The following is a 6000-nucleotide window of genomic DNA, read 5'->3' on the forward strand; positions in this document are numbered from 1 at the left end:
AGACAGGAAAGAAACAAAAGACCAAGATAGACGGCAGAGGAGACTCTGAAACTTCCTCTCGAATGTCAAGCAGCTAGCAAAAGGAAGAAATGATGAAGTAAAAGAAGTGAACAGAGTATTTCAAAGGGCAGCTTGAGAAGACAAAATAAAGTATTATGATGACATGTGCAAAGAGCCGGAGATAAAAAACCAAAGGGAAGAACACACCTGGCATTTCTCGAGCTGCAAGAACTGAAGAAAAAATTCAAGACTCCAGTTGCAATACTGAAGGATTCTATAAGCAAAATATTAAATGATGCAGGAAGCATCAAAAGAAGATGGAAGGAATACAGAGTCATGATACCAGAAAGAATTAGTCGATGTCCAATCATTTAAACAGGCAGCATATGACCAGTAATCGATGGTACTGAAGGAAGAAGTCCAAGCTGCACTGAAGGCACCAGTGAGAAACAAAGCTCCAGGAATTGATGGAATACCAATTGAGATATTTCAAAAAATGCATGCAGTGCTGGAAGGGCTCATTCGTCTATTCCAAGAAAATTGGAAGACAGCCTCCCGGCCAACCGACTGGAAGAGATTCATATTTATGCCTATTCCCAAGAAAGGTGATCCCACCGTATGAGGAAATTATCAAATAATATTAATATCAAATGCCAAGTCAACTTTTGCTGAAAATCATTCAAAAGCGACTGCAGCAATATATCAATAGGAACTGCCAGAAATTCAGGCCACAATCAACAGCCATGGAAGCAGCAGTCAAGAAATCAAAAGATGCATTGCAATGGGCAAATCTGCTAAAAAGGACCTCTTCAAAGTGTTGAAGAGCAAAGATGTCACCCTGAAGACCAACGTGTGCCTGACCCAAGCCATGGTATCAATGGCGTCACATGCATGTGAAAGCTGCACAATGAATAAGGAAGACTGAAGAAGAGCTAACACCTTTGAATTGTGGTGTTCCTGAAGAATATTCAATATACCGTGGACTGCCAAAAGAACGAACAAATCTGTCTTGGAAGAAGTGCGGCTGAAATGCTCCTTAGAGGCAAGGATGGCAAGACTGCGTCTTACATACTTTGGACATGTTGTCAGGAGGGATCAGTCCCTGGAGAAGGACATCATGCTTGGCAGAGTACAGAGTCAGCGGAAAAGAGGAAGACCCTCAATGAGGTAGACTGACACAGTGACTGCAACAATGAGCTCAAGCATAACAAGGACTGTAAGGATGGCGTGGGACCGGGCAGTGTTTTGTTCTGTCGTGCATAGGGTCGGTATGAGTCAGAACTGACTTGACGGCACCTAACAACAACAACTATTACAAGAACTCAAGAAAAGGTTTAGACATAAAACAAAACATTTTTTGATAGTTATGAGGGTGGGGAGGGATAGAGAGAGGTATTTACTAACTAGTAGACAAGAATTACTTTAGGTGAAGGGAAGGACAACACACAATACAGGGGAAGTCAGCACAACTGGACTATTCCAAAAGCTAAGACGTTTCCTGAATACAACCAAACACTTGGAGGGATAGAGTAGCAGGGGCAGGGGTCTGGGGACCATGGTTTCAGGGGACATCTAGGTCAACTGGCATAACTAAGTGTATTAAAAAAATGTTCCGCATCCCACTTTGGTGAGTGGCACCTGTGGTCTTCAAAGCTAGCAAGCGGCCATCTAAGATGCTTCAATAGATCACAACCCACCTAGAGCAAAGGAGAATGAAGAACACCAAAGACACATGGAAAATATGAGCCCAGGAGAAAGAAAGGGCCACATGAACCAATGACTTCATTAGTCTGAGGCCAGAAGAACTAGAGGGTGCTCTGCTACCAATGACTGCCCTGACAGGAAACACAACAGAGAATCCCTGACGGAGCAGGAGAAAAGTAGGATGCAGACTTCAAATTCGAGTAAAAACACCAGACTTAACGGTGTGACTGAGACTGGAGCAACCACAAAGGTCATGGCCCCCAGACTTTGTTAGCCCAAAACTAAAACCATTCCCAAAGCCAACTCTTCAAAGATTAGAGAGAACTATGAAACATAAAATGATACTGGTGAGGAGTGTGCTTCTTACCTGAAGTAGACACATGAGACTATGTGGGCAGCTCCTGTCTGGAGGCGAGATAAGAAGGCAGAGACGGACAGAAGCTGGTTGAACGGCCACAGGAAACACAGGGTGGAGAGAAGGAGTGTGCTGTCACATTGTAGGGAGAGCAACTAGGGTCACATAGCAGTGTATGTATAAGTTTCTATATGAGAAACTGACTTGAATTTCAAACTTTCACTTAAAGCACCATAAAGAAAAAAAAAATTTTTTTTTCCTTCTGAAACTGGGGTAAATATGGTCCTAAATGCACATACTTGTTCCAACCCTGGTGGCGTAGTGGTTTAGTGCTACGGTCCTTGGAAACTTTATGGGGCAGTTCTACTCTGTCCCATAGGGTCGCTATGAGTTGGAATCGACTCGATGGCACTGGGTTTTGGGTTCCAACTCACGGTTAATTCTTCATCTACCTTAAACACCTATAACCATTAAAGTGGGGTCGGGGGGTATACGCCTCACCATAAACTTACTTTTTCTCTGACCAGCAATACTTTAACAAAAGTCCCGTTTTACTTGCGAAAAGCCATCTGAGAAGCATCAGTTGGTCCTTTCCCACCTGGAGCAAAGGAGAATGAAGAAAATCAAAGACACAAAGAAAATATTAGCAGAAGAGACGAAAAACCAAACCCGTTGCTGTCGAATCGATTCCGACTCATACTGACTCTATAGGACAGAATAGAACTGCCCCATATGGTTTCCAAGGAGCACCTGGTGGATTCCAACTGCTGACCTTTTGGTTAGAACCTGTAGCTCCTAAGCAATATGCCACCAAGGTTTCCAAAAACCACTGACTCCACCAGCCTAAGATCAATAGAACTAGATGGTGTCTGGCTACCACTAATGACAGCCCTGACAGGGAACACAACAGACAGACTGGACAGAGCAAGGAAAAAGTGTGGTGCAGAACTCAAATTCACATGAAAAGACCAGACTTAATGGTCTGACAGAAACTGGAGGAACCCCCCAAAACTATGGCCCCGGATGCTCTGTTAACCCAGAACTGAAATCATTCCCAAAGCTCAGTCTTCAGACAAAGATTACACAGGACGATAAAACAAAAAAATAATACACATATCTATTAAAAAAACATTCTGCATCTCACTTTGGAGAGTGGCGTCTGGGGTCTTAAACGTTAGCAAGTGGCCATCTAAGATGCATCAATTGATCTCAACCGACCTGAAGCAAAAGAGAATGAAAAACACCAAAGACACAAGGTAATTATGAGCCCAACAGACGGAAAGGGCCACATAAACCAGAGACTACATCAGCCAGACACCAGAAGAACTAGACTGGTGTCCCACTACAACGGATGACTGCCCTGACAGGGAACACAACAGAGAGCCCCTGAGGGAGCAGGACAGCAGTGGGATGCAGACCTCAAATTCTCATAAAAAGACCATACTTAATGGTCTGACTGATACTAGAGGACCCCAGAGGTCATGGTCCCCAAACCTTGTTAGCCCAAGACAGGAACCATTCCCAAAGCCAACTCTTCAGACAGGGACTAGACTGGACTATGGGATAGAAAATGATATTGATGAGGAGTAAGCTTCTTGGATCAAGTGGACACATAAGACTATGCGGGCAGCTCCTGTCTGGAGGAGAGATGAGAGGGCAAAGAAGGTCGGCAGCTGACTGAATGGACACGAAAATAGAGAGTGGAGAGAAGAGTGTGCTGTCTCTTTAGGTGGAGAACAACTAGAGTATGTAAAACCAAACCAAACCTGTTGCTGTCAAGTCCATTTCCACTTATAGCGACCCTATAGGGCAGAGCAGAACTGCCCCATAGAGTTTCCAAGGAGCACCTGGTGGATTCCAACTGCTGACCTTTTGGTTAGCAGCCATAGTACTTAACCACTACACCACCAGGGTTTCTCATACAAATACAAATTTTTGTATGAGAGACTAACTTGATTTGTAAACTTTCACTTGTAACACGATAAAAGCTAAAATAACAATAATAATAATACACGTAAGGAGTGTGCTTCTTAGTTCAATCAGATACAGGAGACCAAATGGGCCGGCGGCTCCTGTCCGGGGGCAGGATGCGAACACGGAAAGGGACAGGAACTCGTTGAATGAACTCAGGGAACCCGCGGTGGAAAGGGGGACTGTGCTGTCACATTCTGGGGATTGTAACTAATGTCACAAAACTATACGTGTATAAATTCTTGGATGAGAAATTAACTGGAATTACAAACTTTCACTTAAAGCACAATAAAAAAAAGAGTTAAGAAAATGCCCTGCTTTAATGAAGCACAGAAAACAAACGAACCATGGTGACCGGTGGAATGGAGCGGGAAGCAGGGCACTCAGACTCAGACCAACTACCCTGGGCTTTTATGAAGCCCGTGACTCTGCATTTCGCACAAATGTCCAGTGAAGCTGACGCTGCTGGTCTGGGAACCACGCTTTTGCTCAGCGAGGAGTTTACAGGATTTTACCTGTTAATTCACCGAGAGAAAAGGTACAGCCCAGGCCGTGCAGAAAACAACTGCGGTCCAGGAGGGCGTGGGCGGGGTGGCCGGGTTCTCCAACAGGGTGGAGACGGCAGGAAAACGGCTACGGCGGCAGGAAAGCGGCAGCGGTGGTGGGAGTCCCCGGGCACAACGCGGCTACAGGAAGTCACACGGCTCTGGAGCAGCCCAGGGAGGGCAGAGAGGCCAGCACCGCGCGGGAGACCTGGAGCAGCTGCCTCAGGATCCGGGACGGGAATACTCGACCAGGAAAGACGCTGACAGACGCGAAACTCACTTCACACTGGAGCAGGACCGTGACCAAACATGGCTGCCGGCCTAGGACGCGCACTTCCGCTTCCGGGTTCTCGGACGCTAGGTACCGAAGTGAAGGAGTTTTGCGCATCCACCTAGAGGGCTCCACCTAGTGACCGTGGCGTTCAGTGGTTTCCCCTTGGTCTTGGGATCTGTCCACTGCTCTATTTCCTCTGTAGCGAAAAGCCTAGGTTTTTTGGTACGCGTATAAAAGCTTAAAGGCGGATTTCAATAGGCAAAGATTCCTAATACACTTGAGGGGCAGAGAAAGTTTATATTTGCATATTTGGTCATCTGAAAAAATTTTACCATGTTCTTTAGAGAAATAATTTGTTTGCTCCTAAACATTTACCCATATTTAGAATCCTGGAAGTGTGAAGTGTTGGCTGTTGTTCACAGTTTGCCTACTCTTGCATATCACACATCTTTACCCAGGAGCAGGGCACCGACTGTGCAAACCCAGTCTGATCTCTCCTAGAACTGAGGAACTTGGAGAGAAGTTTTCCAGGGCAAGAGGCAGGCAGATACCAGTCCTTGTGAGGAACAGTACGCAAACGGTGAAGTGCTTTCAAAAATGACAATTATAAACACCTTTTACTTTTTTAACAGACATAACTCATGTATAGTAAATTTCATATACTAAACTAATCTTAAGTGTACAATGCGATGAATTTTTACATATACTTATTGAGATATTTCAACAAACGGATGTAGCACTGGAGGTGCTCACTTGTCTACACCAAGAAATATGGACGACAGCTTCCTGGGCAACTGTCTAGAAGACACCCATATTTATGCCTATTCCCAAGAAAGGTGATCCAACCGAATGTGGAAATTATAGAAAAATATCATTAATATCACACGCAAGTAAAATTTTGCGGAAGATCATTCAAAAACGGTTGCAGCAGTATATCGACAGGAAACTGCCAGAAATTCAGGCTGGATTCAGAAGAGGACGTGGAACCAGGGATATCATTGCTGATGTCCGATGGATCCTGGCTGAAAGCAGAGAATACCAGAAGGGTGTTTACATGTGTTTTATTGACTATGCAAAGGCATTCGACTGTGTGGATCATAACAAACTATGGATAACATTGTGAAGAATGGGAATTCCAGAACACTTAATTG

The 6000-nt window shown here is 44.8% G+C and overlaps 1 protein-coding gene across 7 annotated transcripts in view; it reads right to left on the reverse strand.

Moving 5' to 3' along the window:
* Positions 1-4913, reverse strand: part of LOC100663706 (zinc finger protein OZF-like) — a 46986-nt gene extending 42073 nt beyond the window's left edge. For 3 of the 7 annotated variants that reach the window (XM_064280713.1, XM_064280712.1, XM_010593314.3), the window contains exons 1-2: positions 4546-4912; positions 2572-2657 (exon numbers count right to left, since the gene is read on the reverse strand). The gene's annotated coding sequence lies outside the window, so the exon portion shown is untranslated. Of the gene's footprint in view, positions 1-2071; positions 2215-2571; positions 2658-4376 lie in introns of all 7 variants that reach the window. The other 4 variants (XM_064280711.1, XM_023552391.2, XM_023552390.2 and 1 more) reach the window with 4 other exon arrangements.
* Between the last annotated feature and the right edge of the window lie 1087 nt (positions 4914-6000).

Source organism: Loxodonta africana, chromosome 3, assembly GCF_030014295.1.
Source record: "Loxodonta africana isolate mLoxAfr1 chromosome 3, mLoxAfr1.hap2, whole genome shotgun sequence".
In the NCBI taxonomy this organism is placed as follows: Eukaryota; Metazoa; Chordata; class Mammalia; order Proboscidea; family Elephantidae; genus Loxodonta; species Loxodonta africana.